General features: G+C 47.8%; 1 pseudogene across 1 annotated transcript; it reads right to left on the minus strand.

Moving 5' to 3' along the window:
* Positions 1-24309: 24309 nt before the first annotated feature.
* Positions 24310-27068, minus strand: LOC308254472 (nucleolar protein 11-like; annotated as a pseudogene). The gene is made up of 3 exons: positions 27000-27068; positions 24569-25737; positions 24310-24363 (listed from the first exon to the last, which is right to left on the minus strand). The product of its transcript is annotated as a nucleolar protein 11-like (transcript).
* Positions 27069-27674: the final 606 nt, after the last annotated feature.

The following is a 27674-nucleotide window of genomic DNA, read 5'->3' on the forward strand; positions in this document are numbered from 1 at the left end:
CCCACAATGAAGCAGGGCTGGCCCTCTGTGACCCAGGGACTATTGCAGAAGCGAGTGATGGTGTGTGAGAGCAGACCCAGAGTCCCGTGGAGAGGAGTTGAGGCCTATGGCCAACAGCCAGTCTAGCCTGCAGGCCACATGCGCGAGGCCCCTTGGAAGTGGACCCTCCAGCTCCGGTCAAGCCATCGGTGACTGCAGTCCCCACTGCCAACAGACGCCACCAATTTAGAGACCCCGAGCAAGTACTGCCCATACTGCCCAGCTGAGCTCTTCCCAAATCCCTGACCTGAGGAATTTGTGAATATGATATGTGATTGTGTTAGGCCTCTAAGTTTGGGGGTGACTTGTTACGTAATGTTAGGTAACTGGAACAGTACTCCATAAATGTCTGTTACACGAGTGGACAGGGACTGAAGATTCCCCGAAAAGAGGTGCCTTTCTACTTGCGTATTAGCCAAGGTCTTTGGGTTTCAAGTAATAGAAACCTAACCCCAACCAGCGTAAGCACAATGGGGCATGTCTCTGACCACATGATTGGGAGACGCAGGACTGCCTGGCTGTGTGCAGGGCTGGATCCAGAGTCTCCTAGTTTCCCGGCTCTGCTTCCCTTTGTGTGTTGTCCTTGTTCTTTCCTCCCTCCAGGCTCTGTGCCAGCTCTCAGGGATCAGGCCCTTTGCTAGAAACTGACAGGCATTTTAAGCAGGTCCAGGGCTGTTTGCTCAGTCACTGGTCTGCCTGGGGCAGGGGCAGGGCAGGGGCAGATGCTGGGCACACATTCACAGACGTGGAGACAATGACAGTGAACTGTGAGCGCAGCTTGGGTAAAGTGGCGTTTGGTGTCTGCTGATGTGTTCTGCTTCTGTGGATTATGTTAACCAGCAGCTTTGGGCTATACATCATCTCAGTTTGCAGGCTCAACAAAAAGAACTTCCATCTCATAGCACTGTGTCAGTCCTGGGGCAGGTGATGGGCAAACTGCAGAGTTACTGGGGCCTGGCTAGACCTGAGCCACACCTACGTCTGTGCCATGGGTAGCTCCTGTGACCAGGACGCTGCGTTACCCAGAGGTACAAGTGGCCCTGGGTGTGTGTGAAACCAACGGAACTCATCTACTTCCTACCAAGTTGTCAAGGCCTGGTCCAAGTCACCTTTCCATTAGCAAAATGACCATGATCTTATGACATGCCTAGCGGAGGGGAGAGACTAATGTTCTTGTGGGCCTACTGTGTTCCTGGCCCTGGCCCTTGGTGGAGTGGAGGTTGGTGTGATATGACCTTCGTCTTGCCCCTTTCTCAGTGGGAGTGGGTGTTTACGTTTCATGATACAATGGTGGGATTGTGGTTGGATCAGGAATATTATAACTATACCCTTCGCCTGGGGTTGAGATGCCACCATTTTACACATCCTTTCGGATGAGTGAATTTTTTCAGTGTTCCACTAGGTGGATGAAACAACAGCCCATCTTGTAGTTGCTCTTAGGAATTTTAAGATTCTGTAAAATAGATGAACACATTGGAACAAGTGGTCCCAAATCTATGTGGAATCCATGTCCCCAGAGACTGATGGCAGCCCCTCCCTGTCTGGGCTCTGCAGGGAAGGCATGAGGCTGGTGAGGGGATGGGAGCCGACAGCTGCTGCATTTTCATTCTGTGACTGCTCCCCAAGCCGAGAGGAGAGGTGGCTGCCACCGCTGAGCGATCACCCTCGGGACGGGCCCTCACTTCATTTTCCCGGGCTGGGGTAGGCAGGAATATGTAGGAAAAACACTTTGCTGCCAACTAAGAATGCTTCTTTCCTCGCAGTTTCAAGACTGCCTCACCTGAGATGATTGCTACTCAGTTATGATGGCAAAGAACTGTTCACGTAGGAAAATGGGGTCCCAGACTTACCTTGGTTGAGTGCAGGGGTTAGCAAACTGTGGCCCTCGGGCCACATCTGGTCTGCCACCTGTGTTTGTGAGTGAAGTGTTGTGTGAACCCAGCCTTCAATTACAGGCTGTCCAAGCCTGTTTTCGCCCTGCAGTGGCAGCGGTGGGGAGCTGTGGCAAAGGCTGTGTGGCCTGCAAACCGACAGTTTTTACCTTCTGGCCCTTTCTAGAAAAGGTTTGCCGACCACTAACCTAGTGGGTATTTTGTAAGGTTTGATCTTTTGGGAGGAAGTCGTTATTCATGCATCAGCTATTAATCAAGCATCTAGCTCGTGCCAGGCACTGCTCTGGGTACTGGGGGTTCGGTGGTGAGAACATGCAAGCAGACCTTAGCTCTCCTGAGGTGTGATGCTGATGGAGGAGAGGGGCAGCAAGCATGTCAATGGATAAGTGTTACAAAACAAAAACCAGAGCTGGTCCATGTGGTAGAGGGTGATTGGCATCAGGGAAGGCCACTCTGAGGTGACATTTGAGCTGAGACCTGAAGAAGAGGAGGGGCCAGTTGTGCAAAGATTTGGAAGAAGAGCAGCCTGCTGGAGGGGACAACTGTTGCAACGGCCCTGAGGAAGAAATGCACTTTGTGTCTGAGGAACAGCAAAGAGGCCAAGGCCTGGGGCAGCTCAATCTTCAGAGGACAGGTGGGGAGGAGGGCCTGCCAAAGACCACGAGGGCGTGGCCTATGAGGTGGGGAGATGCAGGCATAAGTTGAGTAGTTGCAACAGAGATTGTGGGGCCCACAAAGTGTTTACTATCTATCTGGCCATTGACAGAAGAAGTTTGCCAACCCCTGGATAGGGAATACAAGTTCTGTCATTATCCTTAGCAGGAAGGGCTAGGAATCCCATCTTGGGATAAGTCCATCTTTTTTTTTTTTTTTTTTTTTAAATATATTTTATTGATATTTCACAGAGAGGAAGGGAGAGGGATAGAGAGCTAGAAACATCGTTGAGAGAGAAACATCGACCAGCTGCCTCCTGCACACCTGCCACTGGGGATGTGCCCGCAACCAAGGTACATGCCCTTGACCGGAATCGAACCCGGGACCTTTCAGTCCGCAGGCCGACGCTCTGTCCACTGAGCCAAACCGGTTTCGGCGGGATAAGTCCATCTTTTGATAACAGAGCACACAGCTCACTTCTTGGGGACTGAAATGGATTATTTTTATTTTATTTTATTTTATTGATTTGAGAGAGAGGAAGAAGGGAGAGGGAAAGAAACATCAATATGTTATTCCTCCCATTCATGCATTCATCGGTTGATTGTTGTATGTGACAGGGAATCAAACCCACAACCTTGGGAGCAGGATGACCCTCTCACCAACTGAGCTACCCAGCCTGGGCTGGATTATTAATTTTTTTAGAAAATGAATCTTAACTTTTTAAAAAAGATTTTAAAATTGATTTTTAGAGAGGAAGAAAGATGGAGAGAGAGAGAAACATGGTTGTGAGGATGAAACATCAATCTGCTGCCTCCAGCACCTCTCCTCAACTGGGGATAAGCCCACAATCTGGGCATGTGCCCTGACCAGGAAGCAAACCAGCAGCCACCTTTCGATGCTCAGGACGATGCCCAACCAACTGAGCCACACGATCAGATTGGGCTCATTAATTTTGAATGTTTACGACCTCCTTGCTTCAGATGGTTCCCTTTAATGTCTACGGCCTCTTGTATGGAGAGTAGGGACTACAGGTCTCCCCTGGCTCCCCAAGGCTTCAGAGCACATTGATTCTGCGAAATGTACATTTCTCTGAAAAGAATGTCTCTGACATGACAGGAGATCACACTTCGCTTGTTTCCTGTCCCTTTCATTCCCCTCTGAACATGATAAAATCATGATCCCAGCATCACGAGGGACTCTCACGTCTCTTGGAAGCGGGGCTTCTTTAGCTTGCTTTCTTTTTAAATCTCTTCCAAGCCCGTGAGGCAGAGTGGGAAATTTGTATTGACTTTGGAGACAGACAGGTCTGAGTGCAAGTCCTGCCCCTGTTTTGACTCTGGGGAGCTGCTTGATGTCCCTGAGCCCCAGGCGGTTCTGCATTAAAATGGGGATGGCGGTGGCATTGCAGGCGGTTGTGAGGGTCCTGTGAGGTGATGGTCCTGCTGCAACAGCTGCAGGGTGTGAGTCATAGTATAATCCCTTGGCAGAGGTGGGGTTGGCATTCTGCGGATACTCACTAGTGTGGCTCTGCCTGTGTTTTACAGCCAGTCGGGGGGCCGGTCACAGTGTCGCTGATTGGTCAAGACCATGCCGTGACAGATGTTCAGCAATTTGAAAGCCATCCCTGGGTAAACATGAATTCTCCCTTCCTTTTGGGACCTCAGGCTATTACAGGGGTTTACCCTGGTGCAGACACTGTTGGCATCCTACCTAGATCTCTTGTACCTGGCCAGTGCACCTGCTGGCTGCTGTGAGTGCTGGCTGCTAAGAGCTCACAGCTGTCCCTTCTCTGGAGACACGGGAAGGGATGCCATGGCCCGATGACTAACTGATTCGCAGTAGGAATCGTTGTCCCTGCCTTGCGATGCTGCAGTACGTGCTACAGAGCTACCAGGGGATCAGGCTGAGGCTAGACATCAGAGACCACGTTCTCCTCAGCTCTTTCCCCTTCTGCTTCCCGTGGCCCTCATGTCCCTGCTCCTGGAAGCTGTCCCTTAAAAACCCACAGGCACCTAAGTCCCTGTCTGTGGCTCTGCTTCTTGCCATCAGTGTCCTGCTGTTTCAGGTCCAGGTCTGTCTTCGATCACCACAACAGTGTTCAATCCTTGGGGACCCAGTGAGGAAGGGTCAGGAGGCCATCCTCACGGAGCTGGTTTGGTGGGGGTAGCAGGCAGGGAGGGACCCTGTGAGAGATGCAACTCAGTCTTGGGAAATATCTTTATCCCCCTGACACATGCAAAATAATGTGGGATCGAACTACGGTTTCATCCAAGCCACACTGGCCCTGTGGTCATTTGTGTATCAGCAGGGGTTGGGTTTGGAAGGAGTGATTGTGCAGGTGTGATGTTTGACTACAACTCTGTGCATGCATTTTGTGTGTGTGTGTGTGTGTGTGTGTGTGTGTGTGAGAGAGAGAGAGAGAGAGAGAGAGAGAGAGAGAGAGAGAGAGAGAGATTTTTAGAGAGAGAGAGAGATTGAGCCTGTGAGCCCTCCTTCTGGCTCAGTGCCCTGCCTGGATGGCCCTGCTCACCTGCTGCTCTGGGCCCGTGTGTGGTGGCCAGATGGCTAAGGAGGAGGATACTGGGCTGCCTTGTTTACCGGGACTCTGGACCATCCCCACCATATTGGGCCTCTTGGCCTCTTGGGCATGACTTAGCCTCTGCTGGCATTGAGGGCATGCCAGAGATGCCATCTGGCCTGGGAACTGTTCTCAGCCTGGGCACAGCCCATTAACGACTGCCTGCTCTTCTGTCCAAGAAAATAGCCCAGGCTGACCTGAGCGGGCACCAGGAATGGGGCCATGTCTTGGGAAAGGCTGCCTTGTGGTCTTCCTGGTCCTGCCACTTAGGTACAGAGAACTTTGGGTTAGTTACTGCCCACTGGCTCTATCTTAAGCCAGTTTAGTGAATGCCGCCTGGTTTCTGCTTGGGTTTGCCCTGGTTGGACCCCTCTGCCTGGGTGATGGGTTGGGACAAAGACATTAATGTTTGGAGGGTATTGTATTAGTCAACACTCTTGTTTGCAAAGAGTTAGAAACCCAACTCGTGAGCTAGCATAGGCAAACGTCTCCAGAATCCAGGGAAGGGCAGGATGCAACTGGCTTCAGGAACACGTGGAACCATGGACCAAGCTCCGTCTTCATCTTAGGTACAACACTAAGGACTTTATAGTAATTTTCTCACTTGATTCTCAAAATAAACTGATGAGGAAACTGAGGCTTAGAGCAGTGAGTACCAAGGTCACGCGGTAAGTGATGTTGCTGGGATTTGGACTTGTCTTTCTTATTCTAAAGTCTGAACTCTTAACCACCAGGCATTATATCAGGGTATCAGTTAGGGTCAGCTGAACTGCTGTAACAAATAGGCCCGGACCAAATGGTGCACACACAACAGAAGTTTATGATTCATGTTACAGTTAAGGGTGGTTCTAGGTGAATGGGAAGAACGAGGTCTATATTATGCCCAGCTGTTTGGTGTACAGGCTCACAGAGTCTCTGCCATCTCCAACATGTGGCTTCTGAGGTCACCTTAGAGACATAGCATGGTGAAGCATGCATGGTAGGGTTTTATGGGCCAGAGTGGGGAGTGGCACATCGCTTCCATTCCCATTCCACTGACTTGGATTCAGGCATGTGGCCCTCCCCAGGTGTAAGGACTACTGGGCAGTCTGGTTAGCTGTGTGTCCAGGAGGAAGGAAGGATCACATCTGATGGGCAGCTAGCAGTCTCCACCACATGTAATAGGTATTTCCATTATTTGTTGCTCTCTTCTAGTCCTTGTTCATAAGTAGTTTTCCTACTTGGAGCCATAATATGTATTCTCATTTTTATTAGATTTCATTCATTTATCACAATCTTTATTCTGTGTGGTTCCACTGAGTTTTCATAATGGTCATGGCTATAGGCTGTCTACACCAGTTGTCGGACACTTACCTTGTTTCAATTTTTTTTTTCAGATAATAAAACAGTAAATGGCTTTATGCCAAAAACCTTTGATCCTGTTGAATTATTCCTTTAACTTCTCATGAGTGGGAATACCAAGTCTAACGCAGGGACATTTTTACAGCTTTTGACACATACTACCTTACTGCTTTCCAAGGGTTTGTAGCTGCCTACAGTGGTACAATGTGACCAGCATTGGGCGCTATTTGTTCCAATTCAGCTGTTGGAAAGTGGTTCCTTAGTTTATTATGATAACCCTTTTCAGGTCTCAACTCTTCGGGGAGGGGAGTATTTGTGTGTGTGTGTATCTGGTCCAAGTCATACCTACTGTAATTTTAGTCTTTTCTTTTGGCTTTGGAGCTGACAAAATCATTTATTCACTCAACAAACATTTAGAGAGTTTCTGTTATGTAGTGGTCTAGGCCCTGGTATATAGTGAGTCAGAAAAAGACCGAGTCCTGGCTCTCACGGAACTTTATATTCTGGCAGGAAGACATATGTTAGTCAAGTAAACACAGGATGCATGGGATCATTTTTTAAAATATATTTTATTGATTTTTGACAGAGAGGAAGGGAGAGGTATAGAGAGTTAGAAACATCAATGAGAGAGAAACATGGATCAGCTGCCTCCTGCACACCTCCTACTGGGGATATACCCCGCAACCAAGGTACATGCTCTTGACTGGAATCGAACCTAGGACTCTTCAGTCCGCAGGCTGACGCTCTATCCACTGAGCCAAGCTGGCTAGGGCCAAAATCATTTATTCATTCGACAAAAATTTAGAGAGTGGTCTAGGCCCTGGTATATAGTGAGTCAGAAAAAGACCAAGTCCTGGCTCTCACAGAACTTTATATTCTGGCAGGAAGACATACATTGGTCAAGTAAACACAGATACATGGGATCATTTTTGTTAGTGATAAGTGCCAAGAAGGTGGGTCTAGGTTGGGGGTATTCCGGGCAGGCCATTCTGAGAAGGTGTCATGGAAACGGAGACCCTCTGTGATAAGGAGGAACCAGCTATCTGAAAAGCTGAGGGGAGAGTATTGGAAACTGAGGGGATGCACAGGCAGAGGCCCCAGGGAAGGAATAAGAATGGAGAGTGGGGTCAAGGATCAAGAAGAAGTAACAACAGGACGGTTTGGTGGGAGCACAGAGGGAGAGGTGGTGGTGGTAGGAGAGAAGACCAGTGAAATACACAGGGGTGAGGTCACATAGGACTTAAATGGGATACAGAATTGTGATGTTTCCTAGTGTCCCCTGGAAGACACTGGAGGGCTTTAAGCAGGGGAGGAAAATGATCTGATTTTCGTTTCAGAAAGATGGCTGTGGATGCCATAGGGAGAAAGGACTGCAGAGCAGAGATTGGAAAACTCCCAAAAGGCCAGATAGCAAATACTTAAGGCATCATGCACCACGTATAGTCTCGGTGGTGACTACTCAGCTCTGCCATTGTGGTGGGGAAACAGCCTTAGATGGTACATACGTGAATGGACATGGCTTTGTTCCAATAAAACTTTATTGACAAAAAAAAAAACAAAAAACAACACACAAAAAAACAGGTGGCTGGCTGGATTTGGCCTGAGGGCCATCATTGCTGATATCTGCTGTAGGGAGTAAGAGCCCAGATTAATCCAAAGGAGGCAGGATGGTGGCTTGGACTGGAAATCCAGAGAAGCAGATGGATGTGGGATGTGCTTCAGCAGTTGAATCGACATGAACTGCTCCACCCGGGGAACGCTTCTGTCTTTCAAAGATGACTCTTGGAGTGGTACTGAATGTCTTCACTCTACAGACTTCTGGGGGCTCGATCCAAGTGGAGCCTGCTGGTCAGGTGCTTGGAATGTGGTCACTCCAACCCTGGAGACCAAGTAACTTATCCAAGCCACACAGCTAAGAGGTGACAAGGTCAGGATTTGACCTTAGTCTATCTGGCCCTGGTGACCCCCATCACAGTCATGATCCTACACCACCTCCCGGCTCCGAGGAGGACTCTAACTCAGCCCAACCTGCATCTGATGCTCTGAGTTCTCTCCAGGATGCCTGCCAAGTGGGGTGTGTGTGTGCAGAGCGTCTGCAGGAATGCTCCTAGCAAGGGGCCTCTCCAAGTCTCCCCTTCTTTCTTGAGACAACTTTGGGTGTTACACTGTGTAGATTAAGAGTTATGAGTGTGCATTTTGGGGCCAGGCAGCCTGAGCCCCTCCACTTACTGGTGGTGTAAGCTTGGGCATGTAGCTCTGAATCTCAATTTCCTCAACCATAAAGCAGGGTCAGTAGAGAGTCCCTTCCCTGGGGTTGCTGGGGGCTGGTTCACAAAATTCCTAGCGGCTTTGGGTACTAAAGGGTCTCCTGTTGCTTTTTTCACACCTTCACAGCTTACAGCTCCATTTTGCTAATTTGTACTTCTAAAGGATGTTTTGTGTGACCTCTGAACATTTCTGTTTTGATCCATTAGGTGTCTTTTTTTAAATTGTTGACTTGGTTCAGCGTTACTTCCCAGTTTTCTGTGGGGGTGGGGGAGTCTTTCTCCCTCAGAAGGGTTGGAGCTGGTCCATAGCGGAGCCTGGTCTTCAGTTAAACATGACATATATGCCCCCCCGCCCCCCAACATGCTGCCAGGCACCTATGAGCTGAATGAATGAAGTGTAAGAGCCTCCATTCACTGTGAACTCCCATGGCAGCCCTTGTAAGCTCTGTGACCATTGTACTTCGTCCCTCCCCAGGACCTCCTCTGGTGCCCGGCACACAGTAGGTGCTCAGTAAATGAAAACTGAACTGTTCGAACTACATTCACATTTCCACTTAGGAGAAGCTAGTCTGTTTGTGATCTTTCCTTAATTCAATGTTGCTTAAGTTTGGTTTGAGGACCAGCAACCAGGATGGCAGTATAATTTGTGGGGCTCAGTGCAAAATGGAAATGCAGGGTCCCTTGCTAAAAAATTGTTAAGAACTTAGAGATGATAACAGCAGAGTATTAAAGCAAGCCTGGGGTTTTTTTGAGCCCAGGGCGCTGTGCAGTTGCACAATTTGTACACCCATCAGGCTGCTAGCATCAGCACCACCTGAGAAATGCAGACTCTCAGGCCCCACCCTGAGGGAGTATCTCTGGAGGTGGGACCCAGGAAGCTTCCCAGTGATTCTCATGCACAGAGAAGTTTGGGCTCTGTCTTAATCTTACAGCCTGGGGGAAGTCACGGAGCCCTGATGGAGACAGAACCCTGCATGCGATGCTTCATTGGTCTGACCCAGCCCAGCATCTATCATGGAATAGTCTCCCTTTTGGTGGGTGGCTTTGACAAAAGGAGCCAGTGCTTAAGTTGGTCTGGGACCAGGCACTTCATCTGCTCCAAGTGTCTGATCCAGCGGCTTGCTCATTCTTCAAGTGCCTTCCTCCGGCATCGAGTCCATCCATTGCCTTGGACGCAGTGAAATGACTTCTCCTTAGCAGGCTGTTTGAATCCCATCAGGGCCAGATGATGTGGGACTCTTCAGAGGCTGATCTGCTGTTGGAGAAGTGGTGAGCTCCCTGGTCACGGAGCTGTGCAAGTAGAGGCTGGATGATCACTGGGCAGGGATGCTATCAGGAGGAGCCCAGCATTCAATGTGGGGTCAGAATGGATGATGTTGAAGCTCCCTCTCAATAGTAGCACCAGCTTCCTTTCTCTTCCCCAGTGCCTGTTTATCACCACAGTCTTTGCACCGCCCCTGGGCTGAGAGAGAGTAAGGATGAATAATACCCACCATGGTAGGATGCATGGGCCGTACCTACCACATTGAACTACCTGAAGTGTCCTGTCCATAATTGGGGTAGACCCTTTTGCTGCCCTGCCCACATATCTCTGGCTTAGTGGTGTGCTGGAATCAGCTAGTACCAGCTTGCAAGAACCAGTTGTTATTTTCAGAATTTTGCAAAAATTTTCAGGAAATTTGCAAGCCAGTTGACATTATGTTGATAGCTTGATATTGTTCATAGTGGCAGTATTTGCACCATGGAATCAGCAAACATTACAAATCAAGGTCTCCCTCCCTCCCTCCCTCTCTCCCTCTCTCCCTCCCTCCTCCCTCCCTCCCTCCCTTCTTTTTTTCCCAATCTGGAAAGCCAGTTGTTAAACATTTCAACCACACCACTGCTTTAGCCTAACAGTATCAATAAGTGTTGGCCAAATTCCAGCTGCTGGTATATCTTCCGTTCCTTGTCTGAAGGATTTCATCAACGTTGTGCAGTGCTACTCTGTCCTTGCAGAGGACAGGCTGGAAGCGTCTGGGAATTAATGCTCCTGAGGGCACCCCTCTGCCAATGACTGGCAGGTATGTAAGTGCTCTGGCTCCCCCCTGGCCCCTTGGCTGGCATGAGGCTGACACGCAGTTTCCCCTCAGGAACACTCCAGCGGCCCATAGCCGGAGCTATCTGGAGAACACAGTCTTCAATGGCTGCTTTCTCTTCCCTGTCCCACATCCCCACTTTTCTACAGGTAGTTTCTGTGCCTCCCAAATCAACTACTTGTACTTGAATTCTTGCCTCATGTCTACTTCTGGGGAACCCAACCTCTCCGGGCCTCAGTCTCCTAATTTAGAAATGGGGTATCAATCATTGACTCACAGGCAGGTTAACTAAGCACAGTGGAAGTGAAGCTGACCCTAAGCAGAAATGGGTGTATTTGAAGTGCCTAGAACAGTGCCTGGGACATGCTCAGGACACATGATCGACAGTGCCTGGTACATACTAAGCACTCAGCAAGTGATCCATCAGCAGCCCTCTGGCTAATCCGATAGGTTGCGTCCCCTTCAGTTAAAAGTGATCAAAGCCCACCTCAAACACACTGAAGCAAAACTGGAACTTAGTGGCTTATGGGAAGGAAGAGTCGCTGCATGGACCCGGGACTAGGGACTCAGTGACCCTAAGATGCTTTACACATCTCTCCATCTATCACCTTTGCTGATGTTAGCATCTCTTGGTGAGTTGGCCTTATTTTGTCCTACCGTGGAAGAGATCCTCTCGTGTAGCAGGAAACGTGGAATGAGTGAGAAAAAAACCTTTGTGGCACTTAGCTCCTGATATTTGGAGTTTTATTCGACACTGCAGCACAGTTATTGTATCCTAACTAATACAGGACTCTCCCCCCATCCTATACAATAAAGAGGTAATATGCAAATTGACCATCACTCTGACACACAAGATGGCCACCCCCATGTGGACACAAGATGGCTGCCACAAGATGGCCAGCAGGGGAGGGCAGTTGGGGGCAACCAGGCCTGCAGGGGAGGACAGTTGTGGGGGACCAGGCCTGCAGGGGAGGGCAGTTGGGGGCAATCAGGCCTGCAGGGGAGGGCAGTTGGGAGGGACCAGACCTGCAGGGGAGGGCAGTTGGGGGCGGCTAGGCCTGCAGGGGAGGGAAGTTGGGGGCTACCAGGCCAGGAAGGGAGGGCAGTTACGGGCAACCAGACTGGCAAGGGAGGGCAGTTAGGGGTGACTGGGCCAGCAGGGGAAGGCAGTTGGGGGCAATCGGGCCGGCAGGGGAGCAGTTAGGCATCGATCAGGCTGGCAGCAGAGTGGTTAGGGGGTGATCAGGCTGGCAGGCAGAAGCGGTTAGGGGCAATCAGGCAGGCAGGCAGGTGAGTGGTTGGGAGCCAGCAGTCATGGATTGTGAGAGGGATGTCTGACTGCCTGTTTAGGCCCGAGCCCACCAGTGGGATCGGGCCTAAACGGGCAGTCGGACATCCCTCAAGGGGTCCCAGATTGGAGAGGGTGCAGGCTGGGCTGAGGGGCACCCCTCCCCCCCACACGAATTTTGTGTACTGGGCCTCTGATTATTTATAATCCTCTTAACTACCTTATAAGGAAGGTAGTCATGTCTCCACTTATCAGGTAGGGAAACTGAGGTTCAGGCAGGTCAAATAGCTTTCCTTAGGTCACCCAGCGGGTAAGCAGCACTTCCAAGATTCAAACACAGTTTTGACATGTTGGAGAGCCTGCTTTCTTGCCCCACCACCCAGGGTCCTGAGATGTAAATCAGGATTGGGGTGGAGGAAGAAGAAGACAGTGGAACTGACAAATAGGAGGATGTGAAAATGAATGTCAGTTGTCAATTTAGCCCACCTCCTGCCAAAACTGCAACTGTGAGACTTAACAGATTACAGAGTCCTGAGCTTGGGCTATTTTCAGAAGAGCTGTTCTGGAGCATTTGCTAAATACTCTCACTGCGTCTTCAAAGACCCCTTCATATTTCATGCAGGCAGGCAGAGCAGGATGATAATGAATGCTAATGCCTCTTCGTGGGAGTCCCAGAGGACTGTTCTCTTTAGTCCCTCATTAAAGCTCCATGTGCACTTTTGAATGAATGATGTTTGGCATCTGGACCAGATGTCAGAAGGCCCCAGCTGCAAGGGGGCCTCAGTCCTCCGCCAACTAGCTTCCTCACAGTGAGGCTTTCTGGCAAACTTCCCTTGCTCTCAGGATGAAGTCAATGCTGGTGTCCCCAGCATGCCTCCTTTCTCGTGACAATGGCTTTTACTCCCTTTCTCATCCCAGCCACTTTGATCCCCTAGTGGGGTCCTGCCTTCACCTGCTATATTGATTGACTGGAAACCAAAGCCCTGAAACTACAGTACTGTGGCCCCCTGGCCACACATGATTGGTCCAGAGGTTGACACATGACCTAAGTTGGGCCAATCAGAGCCCTCTTCTGGGATTTTTGAACTTGAAAGCAGAGAAAGTGTCAGTCAGTCCTTCTGAATGCTGGAGGCGGCGAGGCTGCGGGCTGAAGGGAGCCTCATCTCCTGCCACAGGAGGGAAGCTCCTCTGCTGTGAGAAGGGAAAAGCTGACAGAGGCAGAGATGGCGAGTGATGAATTCAAGTGCTTGGTTTCAGTTATACCTGAACACTTCTGCTCTTCTGGTTACTCTTTCTTTGATTATAGTTTAACAGTGATGAGTGTAGCCTTCTGGAGCCAGACCAGCTAGGTCTAAATCCCAGCTCACGGCCTATGCGTGTGACAGCAGTTTTTTTGTCTTTTGTAAAATGGGATAAATGAGGGTGGTTATGAGGAATAAAAGAGATACATGCAAAGTGCTTGAAATAGTGCCTGAGAGATAGTAAATGTTTCAGAAGTGTCTCTTCTCCTTCCTCCTCTCCCCCATCTTAATAATAATAATAATAATAATAATAATGATAATGGCACCAATGTTATTAATTATCTACTACTATGACTACTACGATATAAAATTATTTTTCCCAGCTTTATTTAGGTATAACTGACATATAACACTAAGTTTAAGGTGTATAACTTGTTTATTTGATACACTTATATATTGCAAATTGATTACAACCACTTCTGTCACATCACATACTTATCATTTCTATTTTGTGGTGAGAACATTTAAGATCTACTCTTAGCAACTTTCAAGAATATAATATAGTATTATTAACTATAATCATCATGCTGTACATTAGGTCCTCTGAACAAATTCATCTTATAACTAGAAATTTGTACCCTTTGACCAACATCTTCTCATTTTCCCCAACTCTCAGCCCTGGTAACAAATATAATAATATTATTATATCTAATAATAACTATAATATCTTATATCCAATAATAATCACAGAATAATATACTACTACTAAAACTATCATTATTATATCTAATAATAATAGTAATAACTACAAATTCTTCAGTATTCTTCTAATCAGTTAGGCTTCTATCATTCACAACAAAAATCACTGAGACGCCCTGACCGGTTTGGCTCAGTGGATAGAGCGTCGGCCTGCGGACTAAAGGGTCCCAGGTTCGATTCCGGTCAAGGGCATGTACTTTGGTTGCGGGCACATCCCCAGTAGGGGGTGTGCAGGAGGCAGCTGATCGATGTTTCTCTCTCATCGATGTTTCTAACTCTCTATCCCTCTCCCTTCCTCTCTGTAAAAAATCAATAAAATATATTAAAAAAAAAAATCACTGAGACTTGGGAGATGAAAGGGCCGTTCAGAATTGGATGCCAGCATCAACTTGATCAGTCATTGGGTGCAGGGCCTGACAATCAAATACGCTCTACCAATGACCCGAGTGCTGACAGCGTTCCTTTGGACAGAAAGGCCACTCGGTGGTAGAACCTGGGAAACGGGAAGAGGCGGGGCTTCTGCCTCAGCTATGGGAAGGAGATGGGATGGCTTCGCAGGTTGAGGAGGTGGAGCTGGGTGCTCGGCTTCTCAAGCTTGCAGTTTCCGGATGAAATTTGAAATTGGCCCCATACCCGGAGGGCAAAGAGAGCTGGAAAAGATAGGCTGCTGCAGAATGGTAGGTGGCGGCTTTTACAAGCAAGGCTTGTTACCTGCAAGGCTCGTCTTGGGCGCAGCGCCGACGTTTATACAGGCGGCCTTCAAGGCGTTCAGTCACGTGCACGTTAGAAGGTCTCATGACACCTTGCTCTCTCAGGACTGTGCCCTTGAACAGGCTCCTAGTGCAGGAAGAGTGGCAGGAACGTGCCTTCCAAGGGCAGGGGTGGAGTGAGGAGCCTCCCATTGCCCGGTTTACGTGTCTGCCCCGTTGCGTCCTCTCCGTGACCTCCAATGAGCTGGAACCTGAGGGTAAGAAACAGCCTCCTGCAGGGCCAAGCTGGCCGAGTGAAGCGAAAAGGGGGTTGAAGATTGAACTGGAGTCTTCACTCGGACTGCTCCATAGAACTGAAGTCCTTACTGCTTTTTATTCTGGCTGGCGGTCTCTACTTAGCTCTTAACAACTGGAGTCACCAAAAGCCACCACAGGGCACCACCATGGAGGAGCGCAGAGTCAAGAGATGGAGAGGTTAATGCCACCGTATTGTCTGGGCTTCTGAATCCTACTGTATCTGGACCCCTGGCCTCCTCATATATGTGGACCAGTCAATGCACTGGTTGCTTAACTGGTTCCAGTTCATTTTCTGTTGCTTTGCAGTGGAAAGAGACCTGGCAGTTACCACCTCCAAAGGAAAACAGGTGCCAGCTGTATTAAACAGTTGATACAATTTGAAGCTTAAAAGGAAAAGAAAATTCCAGGGCTGCGGACTCTGAGTGCATACTCTGGACCCAGGAAGAGTGGGGACTGCCAAGCTGTAGTCATCACCTGAATCCAGAGGCAGGGCTGGGCCAGGAAGGCCGTGTCCTGCATCCAGACTGACAGTCAGGAATGGCAGCGGCATACATCAAGGTCCAGGACAGGTACGTGTGCTTCTTTGGAGGGGGAAGTGGAGTGCAGTCCCTGGCTGATGGATGAGAAGGACTCAGCGTGAGTCTGAGGGATCCTCATTTTCAGGAATGCTTTGTTTAGGTGGTGAGGTTCTTGTTGAAAAGATGGTGGAAGAGAGAAGTTCAGAAAATTAGGTGGTTTTGTTGTTGTTGTTTTAGAGAGAGAGTGTGGAAGGGAGGGGAGGAGAGAGAGAGAGAGAGAGAAACGTAGATGTGAGAGAGACACTGATTGGTTGCCTTCTGCACTTGCCCCGACTGGGGCGGGATCAAACCTGTAACCCAGGTATTTGCTCTGACTGGGAATTGAACTTGTGACACTTCGTTGCACCAGGGCTGTCCACCCTCCCCCCCTTTTTTTTAACTGCCAATAACTATGTATGGTGTCATGTAGGTACTGGACTTATCGGGGAGATCACTTCCCAAGTTATATACATGTACACCTGAAACTTTGCTCTATACTTGAAACTAATATAAAATTGAATGTCAACTGTAATTGAAAAACAAAAACATTAGAAAAAAAGAAAACCAGGTTCTATTTTCCAGTTGGTTTCTGTACGAGCAGTGGTTTCATTTGTTGAGCTCCTACAAGGTGTTAGAGCTGCTTATTATCTTGATTACCTGTCTTAGCGCACTACCTGCATCCAGTGGGCATTTGGGAAGTGCTTGCTGTACTGAACTGGCAGTGAACGGAGTGGCAGGGCTCTGTGAAGCTCATCCGGGGGGCTGCACAAAGGAATAATGACTTGGAGAGGGATGGGTGCTTTCTGTTCCTAGTAGAAATAAATCCAGCAGTGCGCCTTGAAGGTGATGCCGAAAGGGCTGATTTCCGCACACACTACCTAACCTTGAGAACTTTCTGGGAGCAATTCAACATTCTGATGGCGTAGACAGCCAGGCCCATCTGGCTACTTGGTGAAGACTTCTCTATTACACTGGTGTGTCCTTCACTGTCCCTTAAAATACAGAGGAACTGAACCATGTCTGTGGTTTTCAATTGAGAAAGAATCATACCTTTGCTGGGATATACTTTTCTGAGATGCTTAGCTGGGTGAACATAGGGCCTGGGGATTGCAATTTAACCTGTAGAAAAATTCATGTATAGGTCGGAAAAGGTGTTTGCTGTTTCTTTCTGGAAATTGGCCTTCAGTTGAGGCTATTATTTGACGTGCACGTTATTTGAAGTAAATCTGAATTAAAAGTAAACATTTAAAAGAAGAGTTTATATTAAAAGCTCTGATTTTGAGCTCCTCTTAAAAATCAGAACATGGGCCCACGTTCTGCAAGCATGTCAAACTTGTGGCTGGCGGTGAGTTTGACATGCTCGCTAGGGCAGTGGTTCCCAACCTTTTCTTGGCCATGCCCCATCTAAGCATCTCTAAAATCCCAATCTCCCCCCTGTGACATGTAATTCTTATTCAAAAAGTGAACTCCTATTCACATGGAGGAAGCCTAAAAGGCCATTAACTTGGTCTAAACAAGCTTCCAAAGAACATGGCATCCATGAAAGAGAAAAATAAAAGAACGAAAGGACAGTTGAAGTACTGAGGAAAAAATCACTAAGAAATTGTTAAAATAATAATAATAATATGAAGTGAAATGAAAAAATAGCAAATAAAGTTTCAAAACATATAATAGAGAACTGAAATGCATAAGTATGTCACAATATGTATTTATATACTGTATATGAGGCCCCCAGAACCATAAGAAATATAAAAATTCACTGTTAATAACTCATTCTCGAATTGTCCCCCTTAAAAATCAAATTGCCCCAGTGTGGGGTGGGTGCCCTTTGTTGGGAACCACTGCTGTAGGGCAAGAATCAGCTGGAGGTGAGAAGCAGCGCCCCCTGTAGACAGAGCACAGGTTCTGCAGTTTCCACAGCCGCTGCCCCTCCTGACTGGGTTATGCCCAGACTGTGCCTCTCATTTTTGTTATGATTGGTCTTATAGACATTGGGGTTTGGGATTCTTATTTTGGGGTCTAAGCTGAAAGATACGCCATTCTTGATTTTATTACAGCTTGTTTTTTTTTTTTTTTAAATTAGTTAAAGAGGGAGTCATAAAGATTCAATAGTTTCTCATCCCTTTTTGGCGTTGAGGAAAGTGAGTCCGAGCAGAAGTTAATCACTTACCCGAGGCCACATGACAGGGCACGGCTGAGTATCTTTCTCCTCGTGGACCACGCGTGCAGCTTCTCCTGCTCCTTTTCACTTGGCCAACAGGGAACTCAGAGCCACATTTTCAGATCCAGTTTAGTAACTGACCTTCTGGCCTATGTATCTTTATCCCACTTCCCACCCTGCTCTATTCCTGCCTTTACTTCCTATTCTAAATTATTTTCCTCTAGTCCCAGTTTTTAATTTATATTTTATAATTTTGTATTACATATTTCTTGGAGTCTACTGTATATGCTGTCTGGGGAGTGGATGCATAAATACAATGTAACGGATTTTAAAAGTCCAAGAAGGGCCCAATTGCATGCTGGATGAATCGCCATAGACTTAAGACTTAGACTGTGGCTCTGTCCTCACCACTTGCCAGATTCACCTCTCTCCCCGCCCGCCCCCCCCCTCCCCCCCCAGCTTTTGCCAACAACAATGTATTTTGCTTTCCTGGCCCAGGCTGATGGCTTCAGCCTAGAGTGGCTGTGACGGGTCAGTCTGGTGTCAGGAGGAGGTTGGCAGACTCTGTCCTCAGACAAGCTGCATGGGGGGATGGAGGGATGTGAGGAAGGGGTAGCTTCACTACCTGCCTGGCATCTGGGTCTTGGTTGCAGAAGGAATCCCAGGCTCTGCTGACTTCTCTTCTGTCTCCTGCAGGTCCACTGATATGACCATTCCTGCAGAGATCGGGAGAGAAAACCTCCATCCAGGGGTTTCTGTCTTGTTTGATTTTGAACATGTTCCCTCACATCCTCTCTCTCACCTCACCTTACCCTTCCAGTCCATGGTTTAAAACCAAACCCCAAAAGTCAAAACAGAGGGGCCATTTTTACGTATTTTGGCTGTTTCAGGCTGGGGAAGGGAGCTCACAGCTTTTGCACTCTTGTTCAGCACCAGCTAATGTGCTGTGTTCTCTGTGTGAGTGCCTGCTTCTCTTTGATTTCAGAATAACCTAGAAATGGATTGTCAGACCTTGTATGCTTTGTTCCTGGCTGACTTCTCTAACTGCGTCTCCCTGCCTTGCTTCCTCCAGACCAGTGGTCGGCAAACTCATCAGTCAACAGAGCCGCAGTTTGCCGACCACTGCTCCAGACGAACTGGCCTCCCTTCACCCCAGTTCTCTCCAGTCTCTCTCCCTTTCCCCAGGCTGCTCTCTGTGCTGGGAAGGCTCATGCCTCCTGGCCTTTGCTTGGCTGGCTCCTTCACACCCCAGGTCTCAGCTGAGGTATCCTTGGAGGCCTTCTCTGATGCTGAAGTAGACGAATCTCTTACAGAAACCTTCCTTTATAGCACTCTTCAACACTTTTAATACTTTTTATATGATTTTTTTTTTATATATTTCTTTCATTACACTGTAACTTCCACTGGAAGTTTCATGCATGTGGAATCGTGTGTGTCTGGTGTACTGTTGTATCCCCAAGTGTCTAGCACATAATAGGTGTACAGTAAACATTTGTTGAATGAACGGATGCAGTCCCACGATTTGAATGTTATTGTTGTAATTATTACTAACAGCTACTACTTATCAGGTGCTGACTTTGTGCCAGGCATTGTATTGACTTAAAAAAAAAAATCTAGCATCTTATTTAATTCCACAATGATCCTAGTGGGGTGCATTGTATTATCCCAGTTCCTCAGAAAGGGAAACTGAGGTTCAGGTCTTTGCTCATGGCCACCCAATCAGTTGGTGATAGAGCTGGGATTGGACCTCGGGTTTCTAATAGCAAGGCCATGCTCCTTCCACTCTGCCACTGGGCTCCTCTCCAGAGCAGTCCTTGTGCTGCCAGGACTTACTGCTTGGCATCTACCAAGGCACGTGAGTCCTGTGGGGAAGAAGGGCGGAAGGGAAGGTGGGAAGCCCCTAAAGGTGTCATCTGAGAAGGAAGGCTGAAGAGGAGGTGGGGAAAGGGATCTTGCTTTCCATAGCTGGGCTGACAGGATGGGCCGGCTGGGAGCTGGGCTGTGGTTGGTTTCACATCATTTTCTTAGTCTGCCTGGCCGCCATAACAAAATACCACAGACAGCACTGATGGCGCCCACTCTGGGGGCTGGGAGTCTGAGATCAGGGCACCAGCGTGGTCAGGTTTCAGGAAGGGCTTGCTTCCTGGCTAGCAGAGGGCTGCCTTCTCGCTGTGTCCTCAGGGTTGGGAGAGAGGGACAGGGAGGGAGGAGGGCCCCACCTTTACGACCACATTTAACCTTAATGATCTCCTTAACGACCTTTCTCTGGAAACAGTCACACTGAGGTTAGGGTTTCAGCATATGAATTTGAGGAGGGGGAGGGCTGACACAATTCAATCCATAGCAAGTTCCCAGAGAACTTTGGGGAGCCCAGGATTTGGTGCCAGACAAGCATACCTTTAAATCCTGCCTGGCCCTGGCTGGTTTTGCCCAGTGGTTAGAGCATCGGCCCAAGGACCGAAGGGTCTCAGGTTCGATTCCCAGTCAAGGGCATGTACCTCAGGTGTAGATTGGATCCTTGGCCCTGGTCAGGGCATGTATGGGAGGCAACCAATTGATGTGTCCCTTTCACATCCATGTTTCTCTCTCTCCTCCCTCCCTTCCCCTCTCTCTAAAAATCAATGGAAAAAAATATCCTTGGGGTGAGTATAAAAATAAACAAACTAACTAACAAAAACCAATAAAAACCCTGCCTGGCCCTTTCCTAGTTGTGGGACCCTGCTTTTCTGAATCTTAGTTTCCTTCTCTATGAAATGAAAATACCATAATTTGCCTGCTTCATAATGCAGTTATTTCTATTTGTATTAGCTATTGTCATTATTTTTATTCTCGAGCAGGCTGACTATAACTTTTCTCTCTTTTTCCCCCCTACCCTTGAGTTGTTTGGAAGTTATTTTTAAAAGTCTTTGAAATGTCCTTTTCTGTATTTGGCCCAAGCAAAATGGAAATTGATAGCGTTGTCACCACAGACGTCCCCCTCCCTCCGGCTGCCTGGCTGGGGGAACAACTCAGGGAAAATGTGGAGGTTTCGGTTGAGGGCGGCTGGCTTGCTATTGTGCGAACGTTTCCTGTGAGACCTGCTCAGCTATCTTCAAAGCAGGTTTTTTTCCCCCTTGTTCCTCTTTTTTTCCTTTCCTGCCAATGTCAGGTCCTCTGTTTCTCAGCGGGATTCAGAGATTCAGGCAGCAGGCAGCAGACCCCAATCTGGCGCTTCCAGCGGAAAAGCCTTTCAGTGCCTTTCTTTTGACTCAGAATAACATCCAAATTCTTTATCATGACCATGGATCCTGTCCCTTTCTCCTCCTTCCCTCTACTCCTCAAATGCCCCCTTCCCCTCTCCCCTCCCCCTCCCCCAGCCCCAGCCCCAGGGCCTTTGCATGGGCTCTTCTCGGCACCTGGAACTCTGTTCCTCTTTAGTCGCTGAAGTCTCCATTTATTGATGTCTCTGCTCAAGTGTCACCTTCTTAAGAGCTTCTTCCCTGAACCCCAACAGAAAATAACCCCCTTTTGCTATTCAGTCATAGTTGGGCATAACCCCAATTAGAGATATCAGAGAAAAACTGGGGGCTCAGTTAAGTTTTAATTTTAGATAAGCATCAAATAATTTTTCTAGTATTGTATGGGACACACTTGTACTAAATATTATTCATAGTGTAGCTGAATTTCAAATTTAACTGAATGTCCAGTATTTTATTTGCTAAGTCTGGCGGCTCTATGTGTTGAATGAATGAACGTGAAGTGCTTAGTGCAGAGCCTGGCATACCGTGGCGCTAAGTGGATATCAGCTATCATCTTCATCTTCCTCCTTATCTAGTCACTTCTTGGAACTACAGTCTCCCTGTTCCCTTCCCCCTCTTTAGAGACAGGCGAGAATATGTTTTCTACCAGAGGAACATCACCTGGCTCCTTAGCACAGCAGAAAATATTTCCGCTGCAGCTCTGGAGCCTGACTGCAGTGGTGTTTGGCAGGGAAACGCAGTGAGTTATCACAGAGCATTCCCTCCAGCGCTGGGTCATGCAAATATTTATTGCGAGCGTTAAATAATAAATGGAACAGCCTGCCCAATGGTAAATCTGTCATGTTTGGTTTCAGCCAGGAGTTGTGACGGCTCCGGAATTGCCGCCGGTTCCACTGCCTCCGCCTGCCCTCCAGAGGGGCAAGGCAAACAGCCCAGTTCTCCAGGGCGGAATCAGCAGGCTGATTAGACACCTGGAAGCCAGAGGGGCGGCGGGGGATGCTCAGCCAGGCAGGGAAATTGGCAGGTAAGACCAGGCTGTGGGCCCCGGAACCCAAGCTGATGAGATGCAGGGCAGACCTGGGCTCCTGCAGTCATGCTGCCACCACAGTTCTCAAGGGGCACCGTCTTGTTGTCCACATCTTATCTCTCAGTATTTGCCTTAATGCTTATGTCAGCTTCACTCGGGCTCACTGGCCAGAGCTGGTGGCTTTTGAAAGTGGAGCCAACATTCTGCCTCCTTTTCTAGGCTGAGTGGTGGGTGATGGGAGAGGAATGAGCCTGTGTGTCAGACACTGAGAAGCAGTAGTGTTTCTGGGGCCCCTGATGTGTGGAACTCAAACACGTGGGCTCTTGAGGTGTCAGATCTGACTTGGAATCCTGACTCTGCACTTATAAGCTGTGTGATTGTGGACCAGCCACTTAACATCCAGGGCCTCAGTTTCTTGAGCTGTGAGGTGGGGGAATGATGGTCCCATCCGCTAGGGTTGTCGTGAGGATTAAATGAGATCACGTAGGTAAAGGGTTTAGCACAGTGTCTGAGACCTGGGGAGTGTTCATGATATGCCAGCTCTAATGGGTAATAATGGTCCAGAGAGGAAATGATCTTGCCCAGAACTACAGACAGGGCTGCTGGGATCAACCATGCGGGTGTGGTCACATCCCGGAGTATGGGGTGAACAGGTGTTGTGATTACACAGTTACTGAGTGATGGAATTAAGGCTTCAACCTGATGGTTTTGATGGTTTTCAAGATAATGCTTTCTTCTACCCCTCTCTCCTGAAGGATGGTGGGAAGTGTGGCCCCTATGCCTGACCCCAGTCCTCATGGTCTGGGATTGGTGGTGTGCACACAGTGGTGAGGGGTAGAGCTGGAACCCAGCTAGTGTCAGGCTGTGCGGAGTAACGATACCTCAGAGGATGTGCTTGGCTTCGAATCACTGAGAACCCAAGTGGAAGTGGCTTATACAGTCGTGGCAGCTATTGTTTTTCAGAGGGTGGCCTTGTGGTTAGTTCATTCAGTGCCTTACTTCTGTAATGGTGAATCCAGTGTCTTTCCACCTGTCTGCTCTTTTTGTCATTTGTAGCACATGGCGCCTTAGATCACTCAGCCATCCCGACACTGTGGCTTAGACCTTTGGTTCTCAAAGTGTGATCCCCAGACCAGCATCATCAGCATCACCTGGGAACTTGTTATAAATATCAATTAAATTCTTGGGCCCCACCCTAGACCTACTGAATCAGAAACTCTGGGGTAGGGCCCACAATCTATCTTTTATATTTTAAGTGTCACAAATAAGTTTACTTAAAATTAGCTAGTTATGTATTTTTTAAAAGTTTCAGAACCTCTGTCTGTCAGCATCCGTAAAATAGAATAGGTTGGTATGGAACCTGCAGTCCAACCGAAGAGCATCAACAAGTGATCATCTGGGTACGTGCTGACACATTTCTCTTGTCACCAAGACAGTCACAAACAAAACATATCTCTTGCCCGGATGAGTGGGAAGAATCCCCTTTCACAAGAGCTTCATAAAACATCTATGAAAGAAAGCTGGCAATATCAGAAGAGTTCCAGCACTTCAGCTGAATATAATTCCCCACTATTCTCTTGATTTAATTTCTGTGGCTCATGAAGACTTACTTCAGTTTTGTTGAGCTCGGGACCAAATGCATACCTGAGGTTTCACAAACTTGTAAAGTCTGAACAGTAGCCTTTTTGCTTCTGGTAGGATTAAAATTAGCATCTGGAAGTAGGAATAGCCAGTCCATCATCTGGTTCAGGGTTGGAGGGTGTAGTTCAGGATTCATTGCAGCATTTTCACTTCACTTCAAATAAAGGAGCTGCGATACTGGAGAAGCAGAAGCTACCAGTATGCTGTGCTGGGATGTCTCAGAAATCAGGTGGGAGAAACACGCCACTCACTCATTGCAGTTCGTGGGGCTGTTCTGTTTGGTATTACAGGGCAGGAGGTGGTCTCCTCTGTTGTGTCCTGAGGCTTTTCACTGAATTATTTAAAAAGATATTCTTACTGATTTCAGAGAGGAAGGGAGAGAGAGATAGAAACATCAATGATGAGAGAGAATCATCGATCAGATGCCTTTTGCATGCCCCACACTGGGGACCGAGCCCACAACCTGGGCATGTACCCTTGACCAGATTGAACCTGGGACCCTTCAGTCCGCAGGTCAATGCTCTGCCCACTGAGCCAAACCAGCTAGGGCTGGACCACTGTTTCTTGAAGACTGCCATCATCAATACTCGAGGACATCTTGAAGCAATTACAGGTGACGGCTTCAGCAGTGTCAGAGACTGCTATAGACAGAGCGGTAACATCTATGCATTGTCTCTTCTAGGCGACCTCCATGGAGCCAGGGCACAAGCTGTGAGGAAGCATGTGGGTTCGGATAAGTGATCGGAGAGTTCTAGGGTGAAATGATAAGTTCTGTTTCCCATCTTCCCAGAAGTCCTATTACTGTGTCCCCAATAATCATATGGAAGTCAAGTGTCTGCTTAATAGCCAACATTTTGAGTAGTTCTACTTCAGTATGTTTTTCTGAATCTTTCTTTATGGTTTTAAAAGTTGTTTGGATGCAGGGAGCCTCTGGCTGGATAGGTTCTTCAGTTTTTCTTCTCCTTAAAATTCTCTTTGATGGCTCTGAGTTCTGGGGTCCAAGTCCATACCCCTGTGAGGTTTCCCAGTTTACAGACTGAGGCACGGCCTGAGTGCATGGACCTTGCCTATGCTTGTGTTTTCCAAGCGCACCTGCTAGTGATGGCACTTCACACTTGTTTGGAATCTCAGTTAGAAATTTTCCATGTAGCATAAACATATGTCCCCCATAATACCAGAGTTGACTGCTGGTCCTTTATGGTAATTCTTTTGAAACCTGTGGTGTTTGAAATGTTGTGTTCCATATGGAGAGTCATTTCTGAGAAGTTGGTAGTGGTGATCCCAGGACCGCTATACCATCTTGATCCAGGATGCTGAGCGCAACACCATTTTGAGCCTTCCCAGATACTACTGTCTTGAGCAACAGTGATCTCACTACCCTCTAATTTTGATGACTTTCTGGGTCACTCGAATATATTGATATCAAGGTTTCATATATGCATCCCTCAGAGCTTAATGACATCGAAGAGCTGAATTTCTGATCTATAGATGCAGTAAAACTCTGTTAACAGATTTTTCTTCTTGTCTAAGTCGGAGTGTGTATTTGCTTAAGGCACGTGAGTTAAACATTTGTACATAAGCAAAGTAATGCCCATGTTTTTCAGTAATAAAGATTAAAACAGGATGTCTAGGTACCATGAAAAACCGTGTCCACTCAATCACTGCTTCCTCAGGATAACAGTTTCAGTTTTCTACTGGGGCTCTGCAAGCGAGGCCTCTACCCACACACGGCCCCTTCCCTGGATGGCACCAAGGGTCCATCCCTCGTGTTGAATGTGTCTGTGGACCTCAGCTGACAGTGTAGCTTTAAATACTTTATCCAGGTTTTCATCTTCATTACTCCATAATCTCAAAATCTTGTTGTCCTGAACAACAGTATACTCTCCGGTTAGAACTGCACACAGCTGGGCCTGTATCATTTGACCTTGTTTTACTGACCAGCTAGCTGCCCAAGGGTTTCCGCTCAGAAACCTAGTAATATTAAGATAACATACACTATTCTCAGAGTCAATTTCTTACTATGAAAGCAATTAAATTTATAACTAAAATGATAGTCTTCAACACATTTTCTACATTAACAAAAAGACAAATACTGTATGTTTCCACTTAAGACAGAGCAGAATGGTGGCTGCCAGGGGCTGGGCGGTGTGGGGAGGCACTGTTCAGTAGGTGCAAGTTCTGCCAATGCGAGGAGCTCTGAAGATGGATGGTGGTGATGGCTGCCCAACACGGTGACTGTACCTAGTATCCCGAACTGTAACCTTTAAGAAGATGGTTAAAATAGTAAATGTTATGTTATGTGTATCCTTACACCAATTAAAAATAAAAACTTAAAAAAAATAGTTAAAATGAAAACATAAACAATAGTACGTTTGAAAATTGGATTCCTTATGCCTTTGAACAGGGGCCTGGGAAATTAAGTAGGCCGAGCTGGGATCACGCCCGGGCACATTCCTGTGCAGGGCTTGCAAAATGGAAGTCCACTCGGCAGCCCAGGTGAAAACCAGGTGTCATCAGAAGAGTCAAAGCAAGCAAACAGCACAGGGGACTGTTGGCACCCTGTCCCCAAAACTTCAGAGGTGATTGATTATCTAGCTTCTTAAAGAAACAAGAAACTATATTCAGCAGCCCAGAAAAAGAATTCCTCTCTACCCCACCACCAAAAGTAAAGCTGCTTAAAAGGTGTGCCTTCAGCTTTAGGTGTGGGGCCTCTAGGATTTACAGCACGAAGTTGGTAACAGATGATTCTTACTTAAGATACCAAGAAAACAAAAAACACAACAAAAACCCACAAAGCTTCTCCCGAAGGGAAGAAGTGTATGGACACAGGGATAAACCAGTTCCCACCATGTCAGCCGTCCTCTCTCGTCCAACCAGTCTCCCTTCAGACCCTTCAGTGGGCAGCTGAGCTGACAGATCCCAGGAGGGATCTTAGCAAGGCTGTCTCCAAGGTCCAAAGCAGAAACACAGGTTTCCTTTTCTTTCGGAGAAAACCTGGCCCATGTGCACTTAGACGCTCTGTGCCTACAATTTGGAAATATGCCTCTCTCCAGGAAAGCAACCAAGTCACATTCCAGACTTCATTCAGTGAGCTGAGAAGCCACACCAGCTTCCCAAATAGCCCGCTTGCTGCTCACCCATCTTTTTCTGAGGCTGTGAGAAACCCAAGGCTCCTGCTCTGCGCTCAGCAATGGGGAGACAGCAGTGGGGTGCTCCTATCCCATCGCCCTCACCTCAGAGAGGATGAGAGTCCTGCTGCTGTCCTTTACTGAAAACTGGGCTGTTTTGTTGCTCTGCTCCATGCCTAGGAGTCTGTCAGGTCCAACATCCAAGGGTATTGCAGACAACATGAATTTCTCCTCCAGGGCTGCCTGCCATCTTGGCAAACCTATGGACCCCCACGCATCCCTCCCGCAGGCTTCCTGCTTTGTCTCTCCACGATCTATGTTTGAACACAGTCTTCATGTAATTCTGGTGGACACTAGACCAGGGATTCTTACCTGTGAGCAGCCAGATGGTAAATATTTTAGCCTTGTAGCCATTCAGTCTCCGTAGCAACTGCTGAACTCTGCTGTTTAGTGTGGAAGCAGCCACAGGTAACACGTAAATGAAGGGGAGAGATTTGAAATTCATATAATGTTAAATGTTAGGAAACACTATTATTATACTTTTGATTGTTCTAACCACTTAAAACATAAAAAAGCCATTTTCCTGGGCCACACAAAAGCAGGCGGTAGTCTGGGTTTAGCCAGCACCGTGGTTTGCCAATCCTGGCTAAGACTGACAAGATTCATCATATAAATGGGAAGGACCCAGCTTCCCTTGCAACAGAAAGAGCCCCAATTCCTTAAAAAATTGAGATCTGGTTTACAAAGACGAAGGGGCACGTTGCTGTTGTATGTCACCTG

This window comes from Plecotus auritus, assembly GCF_963455305.1.
Source record: "Plecotus auritus genome assembly, chromosome: 7".
NCBI lineage: Eukaryota > Metazoa > Chordata > Mammalia > Chiroptera > Vespertilionidae > Plecotus > Plecotus auritus.